The sequence below is a fragment of the Narcine bancroftii genome, unplaced genomic scaffold, assembly GCF_036971445.1.
Source record: "Narcine bancroftii isolate sNarBan1 unplaced genomic scaffold, sNarBan1.hap1 Scaffold_112, whole genome shotgun sequence".
NCBI classification, from domain to species: domain Eukaryota; kingdom Metazoa; phylum Chordata; class Chondrichthyes; order Torpediniformes; family Narcinidae; genus Narcine; species Narcine bancroftii.
The window spans coordinates 1185115-1202915 of NW_027211847.1; the positions used below are offsets into that span (position 1 = coordinate 1185115).

At 44.6% G+C, this 17801-nt stretch overlaps 1 long non-coding RNA gene across 1 annotated transcript in view; it reads right to left on the bottom strand.

The window, feature by feature from the left end:
- Positions 1 to 10074, bottom strand: part of LOC138750285 (uncharacterized) — a 961601-nt gene extending 951527 nt beyond the window's left edge. The window contains exon 1 of the long non-coding RNA XR_011349230.1: positions 9935 to 10074. This is a non-coding gene — a long non-coding RNA (uncharacterized lncRNA). The remainder of the gene's footprint in view (positions 1 to 9934) is intronic.
- Between the last annotated feature and the right edge of the window lie 7727 nt (positions 10075 to 17801).

The following is a 17801-nucleotide window of genomic DNA, read 5'->3' on the forward strand; positions in this document are numbered from 1 at the left end:
ATTCTGCATTGACAGGACTACAGCTTCCTCATTGTAAAAATTGTTATCGAGCAGCTCAAATGAGATTTCCTGCTTCCTTTTTTGAAAGGGAAACATTGCCATCAAATAAAATAGGAGAGAGAAAAGCAGAAGATGTGATGTACAAGTGGGATTTGATATTAATGGTTGGTGATAAAGATACACTATTTTGAAACATTTGATTAATATCTGGAATAAAATAAATGATTAAATTGGTGTAAGTGAATGTTCATCACCTAGAATGGCTTTGATTCAAAATCATCGTATTTTTTTCAAAAGATCATCAATTTCTGGATAGCTGGTTTCGTAAGGGGATTATAAATGTGGAAGATTGTTATGAAAGGGGTCAATTAATGTCATCAGAGCAACTGAGAAATTAATATCATATAACTCATAGCAATCTTTTTTGCTATTTCTAACTAAGAACATATTTGAAGGATATGTTCGGACCAACCATGTTGTACTGAAATAAAAATTCCTCCTAGAGGAAATGTTAAAAAATTTACTTCGATGATGGCCTCTTCATTACAAGTAGGAACTTTTAAATGAGGAGTTCTTAAGTCGAGACAAAGGTGGGAAATGGATCTGAATATTGTAATTGATTGGCAAATATGGGTAGATCCATATAAGGATCTCAATGTAAGACATAAATTAGTTGTTTAATTCTTTTTACATCAGTAATGTAGCAGATGTCAGCAAGGATTTTATCTGAAGCTGCACTTGGAGTCAGGTGACTCAGGCAGTTGGATATGAAAAACTCTACAGGAAGATAATTTGGCCACAGAGATCACGTGATCCAAGGGAGTTGTATTAATTCACTTCAACTCAGCATTTTGGATCTATTGACCAGAGTTCCACACCGCAGCAGTGATGAAGGAATTCACAACTAGTTTTTTTTCTTCTACAGTTACTTCTTACACCAGAGAAATTGAATAGAATAAACTCAGAATTATCAGATCAATGTTTTAGGGGTGGTGAAGATGTAGCAACTTCCTTGCATTCAACCTAGCTTTGTCCTTATGCAAGATCTTTTTGGGGAGAATTACAATTTTTTTGGAACAAGTTACAGGAGTTGTTTTTCTGCAAAATCCAACCTTACCCTTATTAGGAAATATTGAAGGAACAAGGATCAAATTTAAACTATTAAAGTATCAATTGAAATTTGTTAAATTAATGTTAGCGGTGATGAGGAAATGTATTTCACTTACTCGGAAATCAGATATATTTTTAGGGATGCCAAGATGACATGCAAAATTTCAAAGTTTTATTCCTTTGAAAAAAATGACATTAGTTGGAGAAATATATACTCTATATTTTTTGCAAATTTGGCACCTGAATATTCAAATATTAGGCTTCAATTTATAATAATACCCTTTCCATCCTTCTAGACATAGGAGATTCTCCTCAAAGTTGTAAAATTTTTTATTTAGATGTGTTGGTTTTCGTCGCCACCGCGAACTCTGGGGAAGCGGAAAACTAACACAGGGCACCAGAAAACAGGAAGACCACACACCATCAACATCTGAGAAGCAGAGGATTGAATCCACAGGTCAGTGACTATGGAAGCAGGCCAGTGAGGGGTTCTGCTGCTGAACGACCCACATAGGTGATAGGCTATTGAAATTTGAGGAGAGGAACCCAAGCAGGCTGTGGGCATCTGGAGAAAGCAGTCAAGGAACTCACACCAGGCTGTGGATTGCTAGAGACTGGTTCAAAACTGGCTAAAAGAGTATCAGGTATCAGACTTGTGATATGAGTGGGTGGTAATTGGTTCCTAATTGTGTCAGAGGGTCAAAACAGGAGGTCACATTGCCAATGACTTGGATTGGTCTGTGAGCATTGAAAGAGAATCCACAGACCCTCAGTGACTTGGCCCAGAGTTCGGGATGGTGGGTGGAGAGCATGACTGTCTTTTTCTTCTTTCTCTGACAGGCTCCTTCAGCAGCAGAATCCCTCACTGGTCTGCTTCCATGGTCACTGACCTGTGGATTGAATCCTCTGCTTCTCAGATGTTGATGGTGTGTGGTCTTCCTGTTTTCTGGTGCCCTGTGTTAGTTCTCCCCTTCCCCAGAGTTCGCGGTGGCGAGGAAATCCAACACATCTAAATAAAAACATTTTCAACTTTGAGGAGAATCTCGTATGTCTAGAAGGATGGAAAGGGCATTATTATAAATTGAAGCCTAATATTTGAATATTCAGGTGCCAAATTTGCATTTCAGGCAATTTCTGCCAATGGCAAATCTATCTGCCTCACAGCAGGAAAAAAATAATTTTGTCTGATATGACATTTTTTAATTACCTGACAGTAAATTGTCTCCTGAAATAGAGAGAGACGTTCAAGTTTCAAACTATTACAAACTCAACTCGCCAGAGCTACCTGGATTATATCTCTCCCCACTTTTTCTTTGCAAGGACACCATTGATTTTATCACAACTCCTATGCTCCATCTGACCTGTGACAGATTATATATTTAAATATTGTATATTGACATGTTTTTGAAAGAGATGGATTGTAGGAGTTGTGTAGGTCACAAACACAAACACTTCACAAAACAGCTCATACTTAAAATGCAAGTTTTAATGGTTCTTGAGATACTGAGAACAATGGCGTGTTTGCTTTATGAAAAGCTGAAGAATTTGTGTAGTCAGGAAAGACTGCTGGTCAAACCGAGAGACCATCTGTTGATTATCTGTGTTCTTAAAATTGAAATTGAAACTGAGTCAATAGAGTGCTGAGAGATGGCAGCGGTTCGAATAAGCAAGTTCTTGATTCAAGTTCCTGCACAGACAGGCTGGATTCCGTTGGCTCACGATTCATCCTTTTGAAGAGACATAGTGGACTTCAAAGGCAGAAATGGTGGCACGTGTCATGTGATGAGACATTTTGGAGAAACATTACAAACGAAAGGCAGAAGTTGTCCATCCTGTAGGGAAGAGAGGGTTGGAGATACAGTTGTCAGAGAAGGTACAGTTACATAGTCTTCTCCTTTGACCAGGAGTAACAAGTGGATTTTAAGGAGGAAGACCACTTCTAACTGTCTCTTTGAGATCAAGAGGGCAGCTTCGTTGTGTCCATGGAAATGGCCACTTTTGATGAATAAAGTAAAAGTAATCTTGTATTTGCAACATTACCATTTTCAAATGGTGACTGAGTTCAGCCCTTGACTGGGTTTATGAAATCATTGAAGAAGAAAATAGCCACTCCACTGTCTCTTTGAAAAGAGAACAGATTCATCATGTGGAACAGATTCGGAAACCTCCCTGCAAGAGAGGAAAATAAATTCTCGCAGAGTAAGCTTCAGAGCAATGTTTCTTCAACCAAGAAATTCAGACGAGTTTGAAAGAGGACTGATGACGATGTTTCCAAATACTTCAGTTGCTTTTGAGCCACAATTTAAGAAATCGACGGGTGTCAAACGACTCAAATCCAGATACAAACCTTCACAAAGCTCAAGTCAACCAGGAGATACAAACTCCTGACTGCAATGTTGCTGTGCACATTTGCTACATTATTGAAGTCTCACATTGCTTACAACAGATATTCAAAGTTAAGCAATAACCGAATATTACAGAATATTACAGGACGGTACAAGCCCTTTGGCCCAAAATGTTGTGCTGATCTAGATATTTCTAACAAAAAAAATAATACCCTGTAGCGGCTACTGCGGTAGATGTTACTAAATAAAGGCAAACACACACAAAGGTAGTCAACTCAAGACTGGTTTATTGAAGACATACACAGATCTTTTATTCCTGCCTGTTAATGAGCTCGTTAGTGAATACCTTCTGGTCCACAGGACCAACAGGTTAAAGTTACGAGCCATTAGTGCCTCGCACCTTTAGGCAGGGGCTTCAACTGATCCACTTGCTGTACTTTGGCACCCAGCTCTGTTAGCCCGCGATGTGTCAATTAAGTCTATGAATTGACAGTGGCGGTTCACAATACCGCGCTGTGCACTCGCTATATCACACCCCCCAAAATCGTCACTATAACTTAAGATGCCAGATACGCTTGATTTAGGCAGACGTCCATGTCGCCTGGGTTGATGGCACTGAACTGGTGAAGTAGGGTCCGTATGGCGGGTTTAAGTCTGTCCACGCTCAATAGCTGCGGATGCCCTCCGATGTCCAATGTATATACCACTCCATATCTCTTAATCAAACAAAATGGTCCTTCATGTGGTTTTAGTAACAGTGCCCCTGGAACCTGTCTTCATACAAATACAAATTCAGTGTTTAGTAGTGATTGGGGCACTTGTTGCCGAGGTTTGCCATACCAGTTGGTGGAGGATGGTTTGCTGTTAGCAATACCCTTACGGAGTTGCTGAAGGAATTCCATATCTGAATTGCTTCTGAAGTGAATATCTCCTCGAACTGTAAGGGCCAGACAAAACAACAATTCTGCAGATGATGTAGACAGATTTTCTTTTGGAGCTGTTCATACTCCTAATAGAACCCAAGGTAGTTCATTGACCCAGTTGGGGCCAGTGCTTCAGGCCTTCAGTGAAATTTAAGTTGATGATGGAAACGTTCCACCAGGCCATTGGACTGCGGATGGTACGCAGTAGTGTGGTGCAACTGTGTACCGAAAAAATGAGCCAAGGAAGCCCATAATGCCAAAGTGAACTGTGCTCCACGGTTATGTATGTCGGCACTCCAAATCTAGCAATCCAATTTAAGATGAATGCTCTCGCATATGCCTCAGTATTACTGACTGGTAATGGAATGGCCTCTGGCCAGCGTGTGAAGTGGTCAACTACCATGAGAATATACCTCATGACCTGTGATACTGGTAATGGTCCAACCAGATCCACGTGCACATACACTAATCTTCTGCGTGTTGTCGGGAATGACTGCAGGGGTGCCTTGGTTTGGTGCGGAATTTTCAGATTGGCAGGATATACACGATCGGGCCCATTGAGTGACGTCTTTTTTCAGCCCATGTCACATGTACTTATTTGACATTACTTTGACTGAAGTCCAGATCGATGAGTGTGATAGATTGTGTTTGTCATGTTGTGGTGCCACCTGTTGAATGTCGAGTCCAGTGATAGCTATACTGTATGCCTGTCTATCCGAATCCGCAGATTGTGCTGCAGCCAGTTCAGTAATGTTGACTCCACCTTGAATATGGCACACATTTGATCGAGAGAGCACATCTGCGACCAGATTGTCCCTTCCCGAAATATGACGTATGTCCGTAGTAAACTACGAAATGTAGGACAAATGTAGTTGTTGTCTTGCCAACCAAAGATCTGTGACTTTGCTAAAGGCGAAAATGAGCGGTTTATGGTCTGTGAATATGGTGAAATGTTGACCTTACAAGATATAACGAAAGTGCCTTATAGACAGATAAAGTGCTAATAGCTCTCGATCAAAGGCGCTGTATTTCATTTCCGCTGCTCTTAGATGACGACTCAAGATGGCAAGGGGCTGATAATGGCCATTGACGTATGTTCCAGAACTGCACACAGCTGTTCTTGAGGCATAAAAGCAGTTTCAGGATTTGGATGCGCAAGCATTGCTGCTTTGGCTAATACCTCTTTGGCGGATATAAATGCAGCCTCTGCTTCTGAGGTCTAGGTAATGTTTTTGTTTGGAGCAGAGATGATGCCAAACAGGGGTTGCAGGATGTCAGCAATCCCGGGAATAAATCTGTGATAAAAAAATTATCATTCCCAAAAACTTCTCCAGCCCTTTGACAGTGATAGGTCTGGAGATTTTATGGATGTCGTCTACCTTGCCTGATAACGGAGATATGCCATCTGCTTTAATTTGATGCCCTAAGAATTCTATGGTTCACCTGCCAAATTGACACTTCTCAAGGTTAATTGTCAGTCCAAAGTCTTGGAGCCATTGGAAAAGGCAGTGCAAATGGAGGTGGTGACCTTGCTCATTTTGACTGCTACAAGGAAGTTGTCCAAATAAATAAATGCAAAGTCTAAATCTCTGCCTACAGCGTCCATAAGCAACTGAAAAGTTTGCGCAGCATTCATACCAAATGGCATTCTGAGGAATTCATAAAGACCAAACGGCATAATAATTGCTGACTTGGTAATATCATTCTCATGAATCGGTATCTGATGATATACCTTAACCAAATCAATCTTTGAAAGTATGCGGCAATGATTGCAGATGAGCGGCGAAATGCTGTATGTGTGGAATTGGTTATCTGTCAGGTGTTGTGACATCATTAAGGCTACAGTAGTCGCTGCAGTGTCTCCATCCGCCTGTCTCCTTGGCTACCATATGCAAAGGTGAGGCCCAAGGGCTCATTGAGCATCGGATGATACCCAATTCTTCCATTGCTTTAAATTCTGTCGCAATTTATCAGTCACCAGACACCGAGCCCTGGCATGGGCCAGTGGACCTGATGTGTCTGTGTAATGAAACCCACTATGGACTATTCTTGAAGCATTGGAGTTCAGATGAGAATATGGGGAAATTCAGTGAGTAGAGCAATACATGCGTCGTTGTGTAACGTATGTACTCCGAGCTGTGAAACTCTCCCCTTGATGCACGCCAGTGGATATGTCCGAAAGATGGTGACGTAAATGAATTTTCTACGCTTTATGTCTACCAATAAGTTGTGGGAACATAAAAAATCCCCACCCAAAATAGGTTGAGCGACAGAAGCGAGGACACAATTCCAATGGAACGTGGTTCCACCTATTCCGACTCATCTAGTGCCAAAACTTGGAATGGCAGTTTCATTCGCCGCTCTCAGGGTCAAGTGCTGTTTTTTGAGTCCTTTCAAAATACGTCGGCAAACTAAGTTCAGCACCTGTGTCTACAAGAAATTTGTGCTTACCCTCATCATCCTGAAGATACAATAGGCCTGTATATATGCCAGCTTACGGCTCTCTTGTTTCCTGACTTCTTTTTGGAGTAGGTACATGGCTGGATGCACTTATGGGCATAGTTTCCCCAGCGGCGATGGTAAAAATACCATTCTCGATGTACATCAGCATGTTCCTCTTTCTTGATTTGGACTGCAGATACTGGAGTTTGGTAGGATGCGGGAGATGTTTCTGCAACAGAAACAGGATGTATTGGGGCAGACTCTTGTGTAGGAGTACGATAGAGCCTGTCAGCCTCTTGAGCCACGTCATGAAGATGGCGAAAATCCATGTTACCAATGTGTATCGCCACGTGAGCGGGACGTTTTGACAGAAATAAGGCTTCAAAAAGCAGACAATGGGAAGGACCATCTGACAATGCCAAATTCTCATTCATAAGGTCTGATGGATTCTTGTCAGTTTGGCCTCCCATGTTCAAATCCACATTCATCAAGTAAGTTCCAATGTGTCAAGAAGAATCTGTCGGAACCTGGTGCCCTGGTTTTCTGCTGGAGGATGAGCAATAAACTTGCTTACTCACAATGCAGTGGCTACGCCCAATGTAATCACGACATGCAAAATTTTGTGTCTCCCGCCGTTTTAAACCAAAAATGAAACTGGGTTTCAGCTTGAAGAAACCAAATATGTGGCTGATGTGTCCAGAAAGGAGGCAAATGAAGCCCAACTGCATTAACTGTCAATGCAGCGGCAGTTGTTGCTGTGTTGAAATGTCCTCCTTTTCCATAATGATTCAAATTCGTTAAATCTTAACTTCAGGATCACCAATCTGTAGCGGCAAACACACACAAAGGAATAAGAGGAATGGAACTCTGTGGTAGCTTAAAGAAAGAAGTTACCATCTGGAAAACCCTGACGGGGCAAGTTTCATCAGCGAGACATTGAGGTGACTAATGGTGGTCCCTCAGTTGTGGAAATCCTGGATCAACAAATCACTCTCTGCAAACCCTACAAGAACCTTCCTGAGCGGTAAACATTTACCTTTCAAGCACCAAAACCTGGTGAAATGTATACATGTTCCATTCTGTGCACAGCCGAAGAATTGCCTGTATCCAGAGAACTTGGAAGAAGGAGAAGTGAGATTGAACTGTGAACCAAAGAACTTTTCATGAAATTTAAAAACATTACAAATATGTGCGCTTAGAATTTGAAGGGGGTTAATTTGGGTTAGTTAAGTATAGAGTTAAGTTAAAGTTTCATTCTATTTCCATGTTTAAAGTTGATTAAAAATAACTTCTGTTTTAAAAACCACCTGTCTTGGTGAATGTCTTTTGCTGCTGGGTTTTGGGGTCCTTTGGGCTCGAAACAATATTTGCTTAGATAATCACATTGGGCCTGTTCAAAGCAGGAAATGGCTTCTACCAGCAGGAGTTTCTATTTGAGAAAAAATATTGATAGGTGGCTGGCCACATATGTTTCCTAAAAATTAATACCTTCTCTCTCCCTAAACCACATTCAGCCCTGTGACATCTTTCTCCATTGCATTACTGGGACCACCAAGGACCTGACCCATTTCCCATTTCTCCTTGCAATGCCAATATGGCAGCTGCCAATAAGAACAGACAAATCACATTTTAATTCAGCAAGCAAGATGAAAATCATCTGGACATCCTGCTTAAAAAGAAGGGGAAACAAACCTTTCTAAGTTTGTCACTTCATCTATATTTCAATTCCCATGGGGCATTAGCAAAAAAGTATCCCATCCATTTCGTCACCAAATTATGAGTAGAATCATGATTGCTGTTCATGAAAACCCATAACCTTCAATGTTACACAGATAATCTAGGAAGAATTCTGTAACAAATGTAAATGAAATACTGAAAGAATTCCCCCGTTATAAACACTGAGATTGTAGCACGCCAAGCAACGGGGTGAGCAAAAAAAAGCGAAATCGCAGCAACACACAGACAGTCCAAGATGGCACGGACTCCACTTCATTGCCAAGAAGAAACCCGCGCCAAGCGCCATGTGCGGACTGAGGAGCCCTTCACTCCGCGCAGCGGCCAGCCGGCTGGAGAGTGACATCACGATGCAATGACGTCATTGCTGGATGTCAAGGAGTACGTCACCAGAAGTGGGCGGGCCAGGGAGCACACATGGGGAATTTAAACCAGTAAAGTCAGTCTTTGTTTTACACTATCTTTTGTGGACGTCTCTTTATTTGGTAGCGCTGCCGCCGCGAATGCTACTACGCGATAACTTCTTACTTGCTGCAACCAAACAGGTCTGCAAGATACACCAACCTAAATAGAAAACACAACCAGAAATCCCAGAGATCATACATTCAAAAGGATTGGTGAAATCTTTACTCTGTATTGTTAACACCAAAGTCCCTTGGTCTCAGCCCCTCAATGTGACTAAGGCATTCGAACAAGTAACTGAGAAACATTACATTTTAAACACGTCAGGATCAGAAGGGTTGGAGCATTATTGTTCAAGTGACACAACTTTTAAAAAATCATCTAACTTTATGAAGAATGTGATTCTATAACAGGAAAAACGGATGGAATCAGACACATTCTATGAGCATTTGGAAGCAAAGAAAATGGAATGGTTTTCCGTGCCTTGCGAAGCGACCCAATGACCCGACATGCCCTCCCCGACTTGCGACCGTAATGGAGCCCAAAGGATCAGACAGATCCCACAATGGTCGCAAGTCGGAGTTTTGCCCCCGTGTGAGGAGCCCTGAAGTCTAAGCGCCTATTTTTAAAATCAAATGATTTGACAAACGAGAACAGAGACACAGGGCACGTAAGACCCAAAATGTGCGTATTAACTTTGTGACTCAGTGTCCATCGGCTGGGGGCAGCCATCTTAATTTTCGTGCGCATGCGCGACTACTCAAATGGCGCTTGCGCAACAGGTTCACTTAGTGCCGTCAGTTCGCACATGCGCGAACCGAACGCCAAGTCGCGAACCCACCGCGCATGCACCAATCAAACCTCCTTCTTGCCCCTCCCCCTCCCGCTGCCAGTTACCCCGCGGCTTCCGGCCTCGCCCTGTTGGCGCCACCAGGCCTTGCACCGACGCCTCGGCTCCACCAAATACCCCGCTGGTACCGGCCGATCCCAGATGTGGCCCGGCGGGCTGCGGGTCGCCCGCTTTCCTGGACCCCGCGGCTGAGGAAGGTCCCGGCGCTGCCGCCAACTTCTTCCCGTTCGACGCGACGGACCCCGAGCAGACGACGCCGAAACCAAAGTCCCGCCTCCTCACAGCAAGAGCCAATCAGCCCGCGAACCCGCCCATCAATCTAACCCGACTTCAGCTTCCAATCCAATAGCAGTCTCACCGAATCAGCCCATTGGCTCGCGCAACTGAAGCAACCAATCAGCGAGCGAGGGAACACACAGCCGCACCCAATCAGCATCGCAGGACAGAAAAGAGAGGCAGTCGAAGGAGCAGAAGACCCTTCGGCCCATCCACTTTCTAATACCCCAACTATCAAATCATTGGGAAACACAGGATCACTTTGTGCTGGCTCCTGGATTCCTCTGATCTCAAGAAATACATTGTACCCCAACTACAAGGGAGACCATTTATTATCAATCACTCCTACATATTTATAACTGCTTCCAATTTAATGGAGGACACAAGTGGTTGTGTCAGCCAGCTGGACCGCCTCGGGGAACCTCATGGAGCAGGCAATAATGGTGAGAAGATAACGCCCCGTGGGAGGCCAGTAATGACCCTACAATGTCAATGTAGACGTGGCTGAACCTACGTGGTGCTGAGTTGAATGTCTGGGGGTGATGCCTTCACGTATGTATGAGTTGAATGTCTGGGGGTGATGCCTTCACGTATGTCTGCATTTTGGTCATTTGGCAGAGTGTTCAGGTCTTGGCCCAGTGACAACCTGTTTCCGGAGGCTCTGCAAGACGAAACTACTGACAGCCATTTTGACAGGACTGATCGCTGGGTGCGTTAGGTTTTGCATCTCATCAAAAAACTGTCATCTCCATGCTGCCGGCATGATGAGGCGGGGTTTGCCATTGAAATGTCGCAGAGGAACGTCTATTTATCAGGTTCGATGGCAACATCCTCCAGCCTGAGCCTTGAAACTGCTGTCCTGCATGCAAGGATCTCAGGGTCTTCCTGCCATCACCTTCCTAGGGTGAAATAGTCTATTTCCTGGGACAGGGCCTGGACAGACTTGATTGAAAGGTGAGGCAGTTAATCACCCACGATGTGTTGCATATCTGTAGTGAACTCAGACTCATATGAGAGGAGTAGCTGCTGCCTGGCCGACCACGGGTCCAACACTTTATGGAAGGCAAAAGTTAATGGCTTTTGGTCCATGAAGACTCTGAATTGTCTACCTTCCAAAAAATACCTGAAGTGCCTGACTGCCAGGAACAGCACATATTGCTCTCAACCAAAGGTGCTGTAGTTGAGTTTGGGTGGCCAGAGGTGTCTGGTAAAGAAGGCCAGGGGCTGCCATTGCCCTTCGATGAATTGTTCCAGTGTGCCTCGTACTGTTGTGCTGGAAGCATCTACTGTGAGAATTTGGGTGTTTCTGGCCTGGCGTGTACCAGAAGTGTGGCGTTGGCCAGTGCGTCCTTGGCCTTCTGGAACCCCTACAAATCATCATTGTCCCAGGTAATGTCTTTACCTTTCTCCACAAGATGCGGGCCACTACCGGTATGAATCGGTGATAAAAATTAATCGTAGCGGTGAATTCCTACAGCCCCCTTCACTGTGGAGGGAGGTTTGTAGAAGCACTGAACGGCCTCTACCTTTTTAAGGAGGGGTTTAGTTATGTGCCTGTTGATTTGACGCCGAACGTTTCCAGCCTGAACTGGCACTAAGCAAGGTTTATAGTTAGTCCAAATTCCTGCAGACGGGCGCACAGTCACCTTAGATGGTCTATGTTTAGCTTCATTGCCACCACTTTGACATCTTGTGGTTACTGCCTCCCTCTGCTGTTGGAGAATATCCTCCTTGGTCTCAGCCCCTCAATGTGACTAAGAACCCCTTAAAAGCCCCTAATGTTTTGGCCTTCATCACCACTCCTGGCAAGGCATTCCTGGCACCCACAACTCTGGGTGGATACCCCTGATATCTCCCCTAAACCTTCCTCCCTTTGCTTTGGGCAGATGTCATCGTGTTTGCTACTCCCATCTGGATTTCAGGCAGACCAAAGGGCATCTTTCACTGAGTTTCTGGTCTTCCAGCAGCTCTGGATTTCTGTCTCTGGATGCTCTGCTCAGGGAACCACCCCTATGTATCCCATTGAGTCCTAGAGTCACTGTGTCAGCAATTCTCTGCTGACCACTGCCTGATGGCCTTGTGGTCAAAATTGTTTGTCGATGAAACCATTCCCAGGAAGGAGATGTGGCAAAGTCCTGCTGACTGGGACATTGTGTGTCACCAGGGCCAGACAAATCTTTTGCAAAACCTGAGCCAGGTAGAACCTCAGCACATAGCTGCTTTTGGTGCCCTTGCTCTTTGGTTCCACGCACAGCCACACACAATCATGGCCATGCTGGTTACACCCTTGCACCCATTGATTGATGACGAACATGGTCCTTTTCCAGATTCTACCCATTTTGGACCCCCACATGAATGGGAAGACTGTTTTCGAAATTGCCAGGGTGAAGGTGTGGGGATGGGCCACACCTATCCCACATGCAGCAGTACTGAGAGTTCCTTGCATCTTGCACCTTGCACCTGGTTATCAGGTTTTCGCCGATTGATAAGAGTTGGGCATCTCTGTGGTTCTCGCTGTCTCCTGGATCTGGGGGTCTCTGTACTGCTCCTGGTCTCCTGGAGCTGGGGGTCTCCAAAGTGATCACCATCTCCTTGAGTTGGTGTATTTTTCTCCACCAGCCCCACATGACAACCAAGACCCCTGGATGGAGGGCAGAGGCACAGAGAGATCAGAGAGAACACGGGTAGTTTCAACAGGTTGGGGTCCATCCAGGTGCCTGATAACGGGAGGAAACAAAGGGGGAAGGAGGATGCAGGTCATTCGATAGCAGAACATTGCGAGAGAGTGGATTCCTTGGACTCTTGAGGAGAGAAGGTGCTGGTTGATCCATCGGTTTAGGTGGGGAAGGGTATAGACATGGCAGCTGACTGGAATTGTCAGCGGGGTACTGAGACCTGGTGGAGGAGGGGAAGGAGGATGCAGTTGTGTTCTGACAAGAGAGTGCTGAGGGAGAGGCAACATGGGTGGAACCTCAAGACAAGGGTCCCCTGATTGTTTGCAGGAATGGGATCTGTAAAGAGACTCATAGATATCCAGCACAGAGCATCTTTGACCCCCTGCCATCAGGAAGGAGATGTGGAGGAATAAAAGCAGAGCAGCCAGGCAGGGAAATAGCTTCTTCTCACAGGCCGTGAGATTGACAAGGCAACATGAGCTGGATGGGAGCAAAGAATGAAAAAGGGGAGAGGAATATGGACTGATTACAACAGCCTGGCCAGCAGGAGAGAGGGGCCGAAGGGCTTGTTTGTATGTTGTCTATCTGGACCAGCCTTTTGCGTTCAAGCTTTAAAAAGCCAACCCATTTTTTAATTTAATAACAATGGTACAGAATGAATCAAGAGACAAGACATCTGTCTTCAAGGTCTCCTGACAGTCTGCAACTAGCAAAATACAACTGCATCTCTGGGCCTCATGGTGGAATTTAGATTATGTCTTCTGATTCGCATGTATACATTCTTGCATAATCTGGTCGAATTCTTCCATTACAGTTCCATAGAATGAACTTGTGATGTGATTTATAACCACTCTCTAACCTTGTCATGTGAGTGAGTCCAACATTCTGAACTTGTTATATCAGTGAGTTCGACATTGAAAATGTTATGAGAGTGATTTCCACAGTATAATCTTGTTTTCTTAGTGAATCCCACATTGTTAACATTATGTTAGTGAGCCCCACAGTGTAAACTTGTAATGTGAGTTATTTTCGCAGTGTGACCTGGTGATGTGAGTGTGTCCCACAGTTTGACATTGTTGTGTCAGTGAGTTCGATATTGAAAATGTAATGTTAGTGAGTTCCAGAGTGTAACCTGGTTATTACACTAACCTTGCTATGTGAGTCAGTTTAAAGTGTTATATTGTTATGGAAGTGAATTCCTCAGTGTCATCCTTGTTTAGTTAATGAGTCTCAGAGTGTAACATTGGGATGTGAGTGAGTTTCACAGTATGACCTTGTTATGTGAGGGATTCCTACAGGATAAACTTGTTATGTGAATGAATTCCACAATATAACCATGTTATGTGTTAGTCAAAAAATGTAAACTTGTTATGTCAATGAGTCCCACAGTGTAATCTTGTTATGTGAATAATTTTCACTGTGTGACCAGTATATGTGAGTATTTCAAAGTGTGACGTTGTTATGGAAGTGAATTCCACAGTGTCAACCTGTCAAGTTAATGAGTCTCAGAATGTAAAATTGCTATGTTATTGAGTTTGACAGTGTGGCCTTGGTATGTGAGTGAGTCCCACAGTTTGGCCTTGTTATGTCAACGGATTCGACGTTGAAAATGTAATGTGAGTGGTTTTCACAGTGTGACCTTGTGATATGAATGATTTTTGCAGTGTCGACTTGTTATGTAAGTGAGTTCCACATTCCAGCCATGTTATGTTAATGAGTCCCACAGTGTTTGTTAAGTAAATGTGTACCACAGTGTGAGATTGTTATGTTGGTGACTTCTACAGTGTGACCTTGTTATGTTGGTGACTTCTACAGTGTGACCTTATTAGTTCCACAGTGTGATATTGCTGTGCTAGTGAGTTCCACATTGTAAACTTATTATGTGATAAATTCCCATATTTTAACATTGAAGGAGTTTCCACAATGTAACTATGTCATTTGAATGAGTTCCACAGAATGAACAGGTGATGTGATTTTTTACCCGCCGTCTAACCTTGTTATGTGAGTGAGTCCCACATTCTGAACTGATTGGATTTCGACATTGAAAATGTTTTGTTAGTGAGTTCCACAGTGTAAAATTGTTATGTGAGTGAATTTCAAAGTGTGACCTGGTGATGTCAGTGCATTTCAAAGTGTGACATTGTTATGTAAGTTAATTCCACAGTGTCAACCTATCAAATTAGTGAGTCTCAAAGTGTAAAATTGGTATGTTATTGAGTTCGACAGTGTGACCTTGTTATGTAAGGTATTCCCACAGTGTAAACTTGTTATGTGAGCGATTTCCTCAGTTGGACCTAGTTCTGTTAAGCGAGTTTGATGTTGAAAATTTTATGTGTGATTTTCACAGTGTGACCTGGTGATATGAATGATTTTCACAGTGTAACCTTGTTATGTGAGTGAGTTCCACATTCCAGTCAGTGAGTCCCACAGTGTAACCTTGTGAAGTAAATGTGTAGCTTAGTGTGAGATGGTTCTGTTCGTGACTTCCACAGTGTGACCTTTTTATGTGAGTCGATTCTGTAGTGAGATATTGCTGTGCGAGTGAGGTAAATTTATTATGTGAGATATTCCTTCAGTTTAACTTCATTTTTTTTTTATTTTTCACACTATGAACCAACCAAAATACACACAAACATTTCCCTCTTAAATATACACAGTGTAATTTTTCCCATTTTCCCCCCTCCCTTCCCTCCTTCCTTCCCACCCCCCTCCAAACCCATTAAACATTCAACATATACAATAAACCCATTGAACAATGTCATCACCAATGAAAATAAACAAGAAAATTTTGTCATCTTCTTCTATTTCCATCATTTTAGGGGGTGGAGGTCCGCAGTAGGTCCTCTCTGTTGTGTTCCATGTACCATGAGATATGTTCCATGCACCATGAGTCGCGGATCAGCCTGCGGCAGGGAGGGGGAATGGGCAACGGTCCTGGCGAGGTCAGGCCCCCCCCCGAGTTTCTGCCGGACCCCCTTTGACCTGCTGAGTTTCTCCCGGACCTCCCTTGACCTGCTGAGTTTCTCCCGGATCCCCCTTTGACCTACTGAGTTTCTCCCGGACCTCCCTTGACCTGCTGAGCTTCTCCCAGACCTCCCTTGACCTGCTGAGTTTCTCCCAGACCCCCCTTGACCTGCTGAGTTTCTCCCAGACCCCCTCCCCTTGACCTTCTGCGTTTCTCTTGGACCCCTCCCCCTTGACCTGCTGAGTTTCTCTCGGACCCCACTTTGACCTGCTGAATTTCTCCCGGATCCCCCTTTGACTGCTGAGCTTCTCCCGGACACCCCTTGACCTGCTAAGTTTCTCCCGGACCTCCCTTGACCTACTGAGTTTCACCCGGACACCCTTGACCTGCTGAGTTTCTCCCGGACCCCCTTTCCTTTCCGTGCCGGTGTCCCAGGACCTTTCCAGGGCAGTCTCTGTACTCAGGACCGTGCTGGGATCCCGGTCAGCGGTAGAGGAGCAGGTGAGCGCGGCTAATCCCGATCCAGCCCACGCCACTCCTGAGATTGGCGGGGGGTTCCACCCTACCTGCCCGACCAGCCTCGCTCTCCACGTGTACTCCTGGCACCCGCCGCTGGTCCGGTGGGAAGGCGCACGGCGGCCGGCGCCCCCATCGCCCGGCGGGGAGCCCCACTCTTCCCTCCGGCGTCCCGACTCCATCTGCAGCTCCAAGAAACGCTGTGCCACTGGGTATCCGGACGCTGGGAAGCGGCCTTGGCTTCCCCTGACACCGGCCAGGTCGCGCTGCGGTGGGGGGGTGGGCGGGGGGACATGACAGCGTGTTTATAAAACCACCCACCATTACTTTTCAAGAACCAGGATTTTTCTCTCTCTCTCTCACCCTGGGACACAGCGGTTACTGTGCATTCGCTATACTGGCGCGGCGGCCAGCTGGCCACCTCTAATACATTTTTGATATGATCTTGCAGGCCAAATATTATTATATCTTGGCCCGCGGGCCAGAGTTTGACATGTGTGCTTGAGTGGATAGAAGTAGTCATGACCACAGGAAGCTCATGTTTAGATCCACAGAGCACAGGTATTTAGCAAAATGTATTTGGTCTTGGTGATATCAAGGTCAACTGAGTCTACCAAATGTAGGAGGTCAGGTTGGATGGGGTGCATGTGAAACTCTGCCTCAACTGGAAGGTCTGATTGTGACCTTGGATGTAAGTGAGTGGAGATGAATGGAAGTTTGGAAATTTCTGCGGTTCCAATGGGGAGTGTGTCAGGTAGTGGTGAGTGGAGAGGGAAGTGCCATTGAGGGAGTCACAGAAAGACGTGCCCATGTGAAAAGAGGATATTAGTGGAGTGGGTTAGATGTAGCAGTTTAGAGGATGGTGCTGAAGTTGGAAGTGTCCAAGGATAATGTGTCAGATGTGGCAGATGATGGGTGGTAACTGAGAAACCTGAGAGATTCTGTCCTTGTTCTGCTGGAGGGGAGGTGGAGTAAGGGCAGAAAGAGAATTGGAGATATGGGTGCAGACTTTATCAATTACAGTATGGGGGAATCTGCATTTGTTGAAGACATTTTGGCTGTTCTGGAGTAGAAAACCTCCTTGGGACTTTTACAGGCCCAGAGGACCCCAAAACCAAGCAGCAATAGAAAATCACCAAGACAAAGGATACTTAAACAAACATCATTTTTAATTTTCTTTAAACAAAAACAGGATCAAACATCACTATTAATGTAACAGCCTAACAGCAGGTGTATTTAAAGTGTATAAAGATCTTTGACACTCCTACAAGTTCACCGGTGTCTATCACCAAGCTCTGGTGCTTAAAAGTAAATGGTTGCCCCTCAGGAAGTCTCTTGTTGGTTTCAGAGAGGGATTTCTTGCTCATTGGACACACAAAAACTGATTCCCTCTGATCAGCCACTTTGGTATCTTGCCAAAGAAACTTGCCCCATCAGGGTTTTCCAAATGATAACCTCTTCTGCAGATCACCATTGAGTTCCTTTTATTTCCCTTATATCAGGTGAAACACAATTTCTAGCCAGCCATTTCCTCTTGAATGGACAACAAGGTTTTTCAACAGG